Source organism: Camellia sinensis, chromosome 7 (genome assembly GCF_055761805.1).
Source record: "Camellia sinensis isolate YWXY chromosome 7, ASM5576180v1, whole genome shotgun sequence".
Taxonomy (NCBI): domain Eukaryota; kingdom Viridiplantae; phylum Streptophyta; class Magnoliopsida; order Ericales; family Theaceae; genus Camellia; species Camellia sinensis.
The window spans coordinates 58,091,238-58,103,761 of NC_138967.1; the positions used below are offsets into that span (position 1 = coordinate 58,091,238).

The 12,524-nt window shown below is 36.2% G+C and overlaps 1 pseudogene across 1 annotated transcript; it reads left to right on the forward strand.

Annotated features, from left to right (window-relative positions):
• The first annotated feature begins 5,428 nt into the window (after positions 1–5,428).
• On the forward strand, positions 5,429–7,056 carry LOC145795117 (crocetin glucosyltransferase, chloroplastic pseudogene; annotated as a pseudogene). The gene has a single exon (XR_014335366.1). The product of XR_014335366.1 is annotated as a crocetin glucosyltransferase, chloroplastic pseudogene (transcript).
• Positions 7,057–12,524: the final 5,468 nt, after the last annotated feature.

Here is a 12,524-nt window from a genome sequence, read left to right on the forward strand (position 1 = left end):
TTTCACAACCAGCCTGCATGTCAATGACAGATGCGCCAACATTTACATTTCCACCTGACACTGACTGTGCATTTCGGGGATTACAGCTACCCTTCACCCCTACCACAGTTGAACGTACATTCCCATGGGCAAAGTCAACCGTCAAATCTTCAATCCCAACTTCGGTCTCAACAATTTCTAATTTGGTGATGCCAACGTCTTTGGGTTGGCTTGCAGGACACGCAAACTGCTGCGCACTTTCGCCACTTATCACGGTGCGAGAAGCACTTACTTTTCCTGAAAGACTGTTACTCGGTGTTCGCTGATTAGATCCATCATTGACAACACATTGCGTGACCTCGTGCACCTCAAGATCATCAAGACTATCCTCCAAATTGCTTATTTTTTACTCCAATTGATCAACTAGCTTACTGAGTCGAGCAATTTCAGAATCCTTCTCGACAATCACACTATTTAAGTCTACAAACAAATTAGTAGCATGCCTCCCAAGCAGTTTCTCCATCGTTTTGACACGATGTTCCAGTTCACGTACCCGTGCGTCTTTTCTATTGATTTCGCTCTCCGACTTAGTAATTCTGACTTTACAAGTTCTCAACTTATCGTTCACCCCCCTTTGTTCCTCACCCACGGCTTCACCATCCGGAGTGCTGGACAGGTCTAGAAGATTCGGGAACAATACCGGGCACACTTCTCCACCTGCCACCAGCTTCCCACCCACTTTTTTCTTGCTGGTCGATGTACCAGTATTCTTATTCTCATAATCATCTCCCCCTTCCATTTTGATGTTACCACCATTCGGTGTATCCGGCTACCAACAATTGAAGCTTGGCTCCACGCTGCCCACATCATTTGTCTCAACAACAGCCACACGCCCATCGCATACTTTAGCTGGATCCACATCCATCCTAATTCTACTACCTTCTTTCGGTTCATTCGCAACAGCAGCCAATTTCAGAATATGACACTCAGTAATTGTCCCAACAAGTTTCCCACACTGCACCTGGGAAAAAAAAAAAAAAAAACACACACACACACACACACACACACACATGAACTTCAATGTTTGCATTGAAAAAAAAATGAAACGGTTTTATTCCATACCCCAATGCAACCTTCTGCCCACAAATTTATTACTTTCAGTTTCCCCACAGCTGCTCCAATGTTCCATCGACAAAACCTTGGTGTCACGTTAGGGCGTTCCGGGGTGATGATGGTCAAATATTCACAAATCAGAAACTGAAATCAAACCATCAAACAACCATTAAATATACGCGTAATGAATAAAGACTGTGTTTATGTTTATTGAATCATATATGTGCTTGGCACGTTGGTATTATACATACCAGCAACGATACGACACAACCAATCACTTTTTCTGGCCTGTTGTGCATCTTATTTAGCAAGCCAATCAATGTGTTCCTTATCGTTGCAGTCTAGTCATACTGTCTTAACGTGTCTAGTTTGTTTATCACACGAACAAACGCACAACCAATATGCTCGCCGATGGTTGCAAAAAATAACTTCGCACAAACGTAAAGACACAGCAATTTCACCACGTCTTCTTCGTCATACTCTGTATGGCCACAGATTGCTTCTGCCAATAAATCCTTTATAACTTTCGAAGATATCCAGCTAACATTTGCGCAACGTCTTTGCATGAAATCGGAGGGCCCTTTCTCACCTTGTACCAAATCCAACTTCTCCTTCCCACATTTTACCCCAAATATCAACTTGATGTTGTTGTTCCGCAATGGTAACTTAGCTTCACCAATGTGGAACTTCTTATCTTCAGGGTTGTAAGTTTGTATAATCCGACATTCCATGGCATCACATTTTTTGAATGATTTCAGATCAAGCTCGTGAACACGAATAACATCAATCATCACCCAAAACGAGGTTTTCTGTAACTGTCTAATGTGTCCATCACGTAATTCCAATTCAAGCACTGTGCTAATCAGTCCTGATATATTGGATCGGTACATTAACCTCGACAGATCAACATCAACTTTCTGAACAGTATCACTGGCCCCTTTTTGTTTCTTGAATGGCAGCTTTGATTATCTTTTCGTAGCTAGCCTTATTGACGTTTGCGGGGACCTCGTGGCAATGTTCCATTTACCATTCTTATTGCCACTGCTACCTAAAACATGTATTACATGAAAATTATCAGGGACAAACTAAAACTCCCAGCAACACATGCAAAACGTCATGAATAACATTAGTAGAGTAGAACCCACCAATCAAACCACACCAACCAACACCACAACATGTTGCACCATCAAACAAATCACCAAATTTACTCATACTTTCATGCCCCATGTCATACCAGAAACGTAAACACATGCACATAACATTAACATGGCACACCAACATTGTTTAAAACTTCCACTGCATATCACACATCGATGACGTATTACAAGCAACACCATAAAAAACAAGGCATTATCACTTTCCAACAAAATAATTTCACTATCTTGAACTACATTAGATACAAACCCAACGAACCATAATTGCGCATTCCTGCAAAACCAGACAAAAATTACAATAACGCTAACCAGATTATGTTCATTCATTAAAAAATATACACGTGTCATTACTTTACTGTGATTTGAATGTTGTCTAACACACTTCATAACATCATTACGACTTATCACACACCAACAAAAACCCCCCACGTAAAATGACCCCCCATCTCAAATATGCAAGTACACCAGTGATAAATATTCTGAACAGCATTACTATTGTATTCAATGTAAAAATCCCACAAACACCATATACAAACCCCCACTAATACAGGACAATATAGACCACCAACAAAATAGCAAAACCATCTTCCCTCCCCCCCTAACAAAAAATTCCAGGACACACCCGATCACAAAATTCTATTACCATCACATTTACATTTACCACACTAACATTACCACACCATCGACGCAATGCAACAAATTCACAACCCTTAACGTGCCAACAACATTGACAAACTACCCTATGCAACAAGCATGCATTTCACAAAATCCTCCATATTAACAACTCTATATGAAATCCACAATATTCTGCAGTTCGCCTGATGTTGCACACATCACAATTTTGGCAAAGCTCAACCGCACCAACACAAACGAAAGCAAGGGTTGATGTATACAAACGATTAACGTACCTGGAGCCATTATTGCCAAACACAGTCACTTCCACCGGATTATGAAGGTTTTTCGGTCGCTACACCAAAGCACAACAGCGTCACAGCCACCCAGTCCACCGGTATCGATGTATCAACAGGGAAGGGGTTGCGTATTTGCTAGGGTTTAGGGTAAAAACCAAATTCGTATTATGTTGTCCCAATCCACAAGGATTTCACATTGCCAAGTAAGAATCTTCAACTGCGCTGCCTAACATTATGCCATTAACATCGGCGTACTGTTAAAACTTCCATGCACGTCTCTTCGATTCTGATCTGTTTAGAGGGAAAAGAAACATCAACACAGTAAGGGTTTTGGGCATTTCAGTTAATTCCACATTGGGCTATTCCTCATTTACCCTTACTAGAAGGTGTTAAACAGAGTGGAACACGGATTATTTTGTCATTAACACTAGATTGAGACTAATTGGATCACAAGATAAAATATAGGACCAACTGGGTCAGAAGATAAAGATTTGGGATTTATTGGTGTATCTCCCTAATATTAAATTGAAAACATGATAATATTAATAATCAGTTTTAAAAAAATTCCAACCTTAACATCTCTCTACAAAAAATTACTGTAGAAGATCTCGACTCTATATGCACATGCCAATTCGGACTATCTTATTATTATTTTCTTCAGTTTTCAAGATCTCCAAGTTGTTGTTCGGCTCTCAACCCATTACTCAAATTTTATAAGGATAATATTAAAAATGTCATTTTTTCTATTAAATAAATTATTAAATATCTGTAAAATTCATATTTTATAAATTCCACACTCATAAGAAATATTTAACCATTTATTTATTAGAAAATTTGAGATATATAACATTTTTCTTTTTATAATTATGCTTTGAGTTCGTTTGGAATGTGAGTTTACTTTTTAATTTTTTTAACTTTTTAGTTATTTTAACTTGGGGCTAAAAATGCTCATTTGAGATAATTTTTTTAATTTTTATGAAGAAAAAATAAAATAATTATAAATTAAATATGATATTTTATTTACCTAAAATAGCTTAGTTATTCTCATAAGGTGCACAACACCCTAACACGCCAATGTGATTGAAAGATTTTGCCCAGATTAGTTATTCCCACTACGCTAAAACAGGGCATTAACGGCGGTAATGAAAATCGTTGTTAAAGGTACTATTAACGGGGGTAACGAAAACCGTCGTTAAAGGTATCATTAACGGCGGTTTTATTACCGCCGTTAAAAAAATCGCCGTTAATGCCCACTTTAACGGCGGTAACAAAACCGCCGCTAATGCCCAATCATTACCGCCGTTAATGACGGCGGTCTTTGCCGGCGAACCTCCGGCGAAACTCCAGCGAGCTCCGGCGAAACCATCTACAATAAAGTAAAAGTAATGTTTAAATATTTATTTAGGGAATATATTTCATGAAGAGTGGCTATGGTAGAGTGGTTAGCGTGGATGGATGAGAGGTTGAGGGTTTAAGACTTGGGGAGTGCAAGAAGAAAGAATTATTTGTTGAAAAATTTGAACCTATTTACGGCGATAAAAAACCGCCGTTTTTTATCCTATGTTACCGCCGTTTTTGGTCGACTTTTAACGACGGTAATTTATCTTTTTACGACGGTTGTACTTTTTCCGACACGCGCATAAACGGCGGTAACAAAACCGCCATTAATATTGCCGTTAAAGACTTTAACGGCGATTTTATAACTTTTAACGACGATAAAAAACTGCCGCTAAAATTCAATTTTAGCGTAGTGTCCCATAACGTGCACAACACCCCCAACGTGATGGAAGGAAATTAGAATCCATAAAACTTGCCACCTCCGTCAACAAAAGGGCAAAATCATCACCAAATCCAAACCACATTTTACATTCCCAACAAATAGGACTTCATGGTACATTAAAAAAAAACACCAAGGATCCTCTAGAGTGAAATTTTTTTAAAATTTCCTAAAGTGCTATATTGTGTGGTTGAGATTTACTGGCAAGTCACATCAGAAAAATTGATGTGACTTGCCAGTAAATCTCAACCACACAATATAACACTCTAGGAAACTTTAGAAAAAAATCACTCTAGAGGATCCTTGCTCAAAAAAAAATAGGGCCCATTCGAATCAATACTCTCCAAAATAAAAATTTTCAATAATTTTCCCCTCATTTTATACAATATAATTATTTTAGCATATTCCAAACGGAGCTTTTATATAAGCCCATCAATTCAAGCCAATAGCATACAAACAACACTGAGTTTTTGCATAGAGTAGCAAAAAAGATACATAACACACAACTCCAAACCACCGCACGCACCGCAGCCAATATGGTACACCGCCACATCCTCCTCGTCACTTTTCCGGCACAGGGCCACATCAACCCCTGTCTCCAATTCGCCAAGCGTCTAGTTTCGATGGGCGTCCACGTCACCTTCACCACCAGTGTCTCCGCCCAACGCCGCATGACTGCCGGAACACCGGAGGGCTTGAAATTTGTAGCCTTTCCGGATGGCCCCGATGATGGTTTTAAACCCGGGGACGATATCCAACAATACTTTTCACAGATGAAAATTAGCTGCTCTCAAAAAATTAGAGATGTCATCACCACCAGCTCCGACGAAGGCCGCCCCGTCACGTGCGTTGTCTACACCCAACTCCTCCCTTGGGCAGCCGCGGCGGCGCGTGATTGTCACGTCCCATCCATACTCCTTTGGATTCAACCTGCCGCGGCTTTGGATATCTACTACTATTACTTCAATGGATATGAAGAGGACATTGTGGAAAATCACAATGACCCTTCCTGGTCCCTTCAATTACCGGGATTGCCACGGCTTTACGGCCGTGACCTTCCCTCTCTTCTAATTCCTTTAAGCTTACACGCTTTTTCGATCAAAACAATCAAAGAGCTTGTAGATGCAATCGATGAAGAAACCAACCCTAAAGCACTTGTGAACACATGCGATGCATTAGAACCTGAGGCCTTGAAAGCTATTCAAAACTGCAATTTGATCGGAATTGGGCCCTTGATTCCATCGGCTTTCTTAGATGGACAAGACCCGTCAGATACTTCGTTTGGCGGCGACCTCTTTCAAAAATCAACAGAATATATCGAATGGTTGAACTCGAAGCCCCAATCATCGGTGGTTTATATATCATTTGGAACCTTGATTGTGCTACCAAAGCAAAAAATAGAGGAAATTGCACGAGGTTTGTTGGAAAGTCATCGGCCATTCTTGTGGGTGATGAGAACAAAAGAGAGTCGCGAAGAAGAAGAAGAAGAAGAAGAGAGGCTAAGCTGTATGGAAGAACTCGAGCAACAAGGGATGATAGTGCCATGGTGTTCTCAACTAGAGGTTCTTTCGCACCCGTCTTTGGGGTGTTTTGTGACGCATTGTGGGTGGAATTCTACGTTGGAGAGCTTGGCCTCTGGGGTTCCGGTGGTGGCGTTTCCTTATTGGTCAGATCAAACGACGAATGCGAAGATGCTTACAGAGGTGTGGAAAACAGGGGTGAGAGTGAGGGCAAATGAAGAAGGGATAGTAGAGAGTGAAGAGGTTAAGAGGTGTATAGAGGAGGTGATGGGGGGTGATGAGATAGGACAAGAAATAAGGAGAAATGCGAAGAAATGGAAGGAGTTGACAAGAGAAGCAGTGAAGGAAGGTGGATCTTCGGACATGAATCTCAAGGCTTTTGTGGAGGAGATTGGAGTGGAGTTGGAGTAAACTGCTCTTCTAAAGTGTAAAATGATTGATCCATTTTTTATATTTCGAAACCCTAAGATAAGAGTCCTAAAATGGAGCTTTAGGTGTGAAGGGTTCAGTTGATATGATGTTTTTGATTTTTTTTTTAGTTTTTATTATCAAGTGTATAGAATTCTATTTTTAAGGGAGGTAACACTGTCCCTTTTATATTTTCGGCTCGTTTGTAAAGTTGTATATTTTAATAGATTATTTTAATAAATTAAAATATTTATATTTAAATAGAAAATTAATTTTTTTTTAATAATTAGATGTGATATTTATAAAAAAAAAAATAATTATAAATTTAATATAATATTTTATTTTATCAATTATTTTGATTTATTTTATCTTTTTATAAATTTTAATTTAAAAAACTAAAAGAATTCATTACCAACACACCCACTTTCTTTCCCTTTTCTTTTGGCTGAGATGGGGAGTGTGATTCTGATATGATTTGGTTATGTTCGATGGTCAATAATTGTAACAAAGAAATTGAAAGACTTGTCATAATTATTTACATGTAATAATCACCATCAACTTCGTAAACCAGGGGAAGATAAAGAAAAAGATAAAGATGAAAACCAGGATTAAAATAAAAAAGGATTAATTACATTAATAATCTATATAGTTTGGAACTTGTGTCACTTTGTTCCTTAACTTTTCAATTGTGACATATTTGATCCTAAATTTTGAATCTTGTTTCAAATAAGAACAATTAAAAATATCATTCGATTTTTCAAGGATAAAATCATCAATTTGATAAAATATAAACTAATTTGACAAAAATAAATGTCAAAAAAAATATTTTTAATTTTTTTAAAATTATTTTTATCCACTAATGATAAAATTATGTAAAATTAATAAAAATTACATGACTAATCTTTTTAAATTAATTTTACATGATCATCATTCAAACACATAATAAAAATTAATTTGGTAAAATAAATAAATAAATGTCTAAAAGATTTATCAATTTTACATAATTTTATTTTTAGTGGGTAGAAATAATTTTTAAAAATTCAAAAATATTTGTTTGACATTCATTTTTGTCAAATTAGTTTATATTTTATCAAATTGACAATTTTACCCTTGAAAAATCTAATGATATCTTCAATTGTTCTTATTTGGAACAAGATTCAAAATTAAGTGTCAAGCGTGTCACAATTGAAAAGTCAGGGACCAAAGTGACACAAGCCCCAAACTATAGGGACTATTTGTGTAATTTGCCCAATAAAAAATAAGCTTAGGTGTTGTTGGGAAACTTAACTATTTTAGGTAGGGTTGGGCATAGGATTATCTGACCCGCACAACCCGCCCTACCCCGACTCTACCTGCACACGTATGGGCGGTTTCGCAAATACAATAAGGTAGAGTATGGTTTGAAATAATTCAATTTTGCGGGCGGGTTGCGAGTTTGACCCGCAACCTGCCACAACTGCCCGCACTATATATATATATATATATATTTGGAAAAACTTGGCTGTTCATTTACTTGGAAGAATTGACAACTTTCATGGGTGATGCTATGGTACATTTAGGTGTACCATACATTTAGTTATGAACTTATATGATTTTATATCATAACCTATACCATATTAGTCATAACTATCACCATATTAACTCATAACTTAGTTATATTCAATTATTTACTTATACCATATTACTTCATAACCAGGTCATTAAAAGTGACCTGCTAAACAGGTCACTTTTATAGTTATGAGCTAAAATCATAATTCTTCATAACTATAATCAAATTGATCATAACTTAGCTATAACTACATCTCATAACCAACACCATTTTGTTCATAACTAATATCACATATTTCATAACCACATCTCATAACCAACACCATTTTAGTCATAACTAACATCACATATTTCATAATCATAATCACATATCTCATAACCAACACCACTTTGTTCATAACAAATATCACATATCTCATAACTATTGATCACATATCTCATAACCACATCTCATAACCAATCCCTTTGAGTCATAACCAACATCACATATCTCATAACCACTAGTCACATATCTCATAACCAACACCTTTTTGTCATAACTAATATCACATATCTCATAACTACTAATCACACATCTCATAACTACTATCCACATACATCATAACCACATCTCATAACCAATCCCTTTGAGTCATAACCAACATCACATATCTCATAACCACTAGTTACATATCTCGTAACCAACACCTTTTTGTCATGACCAATATCACATATTTCATAACCACTAATCACATATCTTATAATTAACACCTTTTTGCTCATAACCACATCACTTTGATCATAACCAACATCACATATCTCATAACTACTAGTCACATATCTAATAACCAACATCACATATCTCACAACCACTGGTCACATAACCAATATCTCATAACTCATAACCATTAATACATATAGCATAACCACACCCTTTGACACCACTTTGCTCATAACCATTACCCACATATCTCATAACCACTAACACATATAGCATAACCAAATACCCTTTGACACCACTTTGCTCATAACCATTACCCACATATCTCATAACTACTAACACATATAGCATAACCAAATACTCTTTGACACCACTTTGCTCATAACCATTACTCACATATCTCATAACCACTCATAACTATTACCCACATATCTCATAACCACTAACACATGTAGCATAACCAAATACCCTTTGACACCACTTTGCTCATAACCATTACCCACATATCTCATAACCACTAACACATATAGTATAACCAAACACCCTTTGACACCACTTTACTCATAACCATTACCCACATATCTCATAACCACTCATAACCATTACCCACATATCTCATAACCACTAACACATATAGCATAACCAAACACCCTTTGACACCACTTTGCTCATAACCATTACCCACATATCTCATAACCACTCATAACCATTATCCACATATCTCATAACCACTAACACATATACCATAACCAAACATCCTTTGGCACCACTTTACTCATAACCATTACCCACATATCTCATAACCACTAACACATATAGCATAACCAAACACCTTTTGACACCACTTTGCTCATAACTATTACCCATATATCTCATAACCACTCATAACCATTACCCACATATTTCATAACCACTAACACATATAGCATAACCAAACACCTTTTGACACCACTTTGCTCATAACTATTACCCACATATCTCATAACCACTAACACGTATAGCATAACCAAATACCCTTTGACACCACTTTGCTCGTAACCATTAGTCACATATCTCATAACCACTAACACATATAGCATAACCAAACACCATTTGACACCACTTTGCTCATAACCATTACCCACATATCTCATGACCACTAACACATAGCATAACCAAACACCCTTTGACACCACTTTACTCATAACCATTACCCACATATCTCATAACCAACATCACATATATTATAACTACTAATCACATATCTCATAACCAAACACCCTTTGACTTATAATTATACCACTCTGCTCATAACCAAAATCACATATCTCGTAATCACTAATCATATATCTCATTACCTTTACCCACATATATTATAACCACATCTCATAACTAGCACCCTTTGTTTCATAATCAATATCACATATATCATAACTACTAATCATATATCTCAGAACCACTACCCACATATAGGGGTATAAATTTAGCCCATGAGCTCGCGGCACACCCCAAGTCCGCTCGTGCCCTGGGTAGGCCTAACTAGGCTTGAGTCTAAACCCAACCTAAGACCCTGAGCTATGTGTTCTAGAGCCCGACCCGACCCTGGTGTGTTATGGAGTGTGACCCATCCCGTGAGATCGCCCGAAATTTTCTTTCCCATCTAGCTCGACCTGACCCCAATGGCTCCTTGTCCCCATTGTCAGTGCAATGGTCAAAAATTTAAATCAAAACAATTTGAAAGAGTCATATAACCGTTAATTCCACCAACAATCAATTTTATTTTTTTTATTTTTATATATATAAATTAACTCCTCCCTCCCAAGTCCTATAAATACCACCCCTCTCACATTTTATTTCTCACAACAAATTTGTCTCTCAAACTCTCATTCTCTTTAAACTTTCATACATATACAAATCTTTGGCCGTAGTTATGATTTTATCAATTTGTACATATCTTATAGAACTGTTGAAAATGAATATTACGATTTTGTTGTACTGTTTTGCTATCTCAGCTCTCTTCATCTATCAAACATCTCTCTCATTCCTTACTGTCACTGTAGATATCTCCGATGTTCCTTATCGGAAACAACACCATCTTTGACATTATTTTCACAGACGACAAGTCCGTTCAGTCTCTCTTACTCATATTCCCTTTCCTTTCGCTCTATTGGTTAATTTTCTCTAACTCTCATTTTCTGTTCCATGGCTATAAGTCGTGGATTAAATTATTTGATTATTGTCATTACATTCTGTGTTTATCTGTATCATTAAAGATCCCGATTGGTGATTAAATTATTTAAAAAATTTAGATGTTTTTGTTACACCAATTAGTGGATAGTTACATAATTTTTGGTTAATGTTATGAAATTTTGGAAATTAGTTACGACATTTGTGATTTTCTAGAATTTTAAACAATTTCGTTACGCCAATTAGTGATGCAATTATGTATTTTCTATTTTATATCACAAAACTTTGTGACTTGATTACAATATTATGGTCTGTTTGGTAACTATTCCGTTTTTAGTTTTCAGTTTATATTTATAAAAATTTTAAAAGCTGTAAAAGGCCTGTCACCTTTCTTTATCCTTTTCATTGCTGTAAAAGGCCAAGACCCTAGATTGAGAAGGGTGTACCAACTGAACTCTTCAAGATGAAAAAAATAAAATTCTCGAATCATAGAACATCGATGATAAAAGTAAACAAGAGGTCGACAATAACAAGGCATGCTGCCAATTAGTTCCAATTGACGTTTTGGTGGCAAATGTTACTGTGCAAAGAATTGTCAGAGCTAAAATGATGGTTTGGCCATTTTCAAGAGAATATTTTATGGGAAAAGACGATTGAATAATGGCATTCAATTTTCTATATGCACTTGCTGTTGCGCATTTGCTTCGAAAATGAGCGAAAACACTAAACAAAATGGCTTCATAGCCTTTGCTAGAAATTTATACAAAACAAATATTCATCAAAATACTAACAGATTTAAGTCCATACAACAAAACAAATATCCATCAACCATCGTTTAAGAGTATTTATACAAAATACTAACAAATTTAAGTCCTCAAATGTTTTTTTTTAAAAAAAATCTTAGTTTAGCTCCAATATCACCTGCTCGATCATAGCAACTATTACCCATAGCAACACCTGCAAAAACAAATTAAATTGTCGTTAAGGTTTGTTCACTTTAAATTTATGATTCAAATCATAATAAATTGAATTTTGATATATTGGTCATTACACACTCTTTTGTCATTTTGTTTTCGTAAATTATTTATTTTCATAATCAAGTTGTAAACATCATAATTAGTTATGACATCAAAATGTTCTAGCTAAAATCTATCTTGGCATATCAAGAAATTAGAATTAAGCAGCCACATAAAATTTGCAAAGCAAATGTAAGCAAAATGAACATAATTTGAACTGAAAAGATGCCAT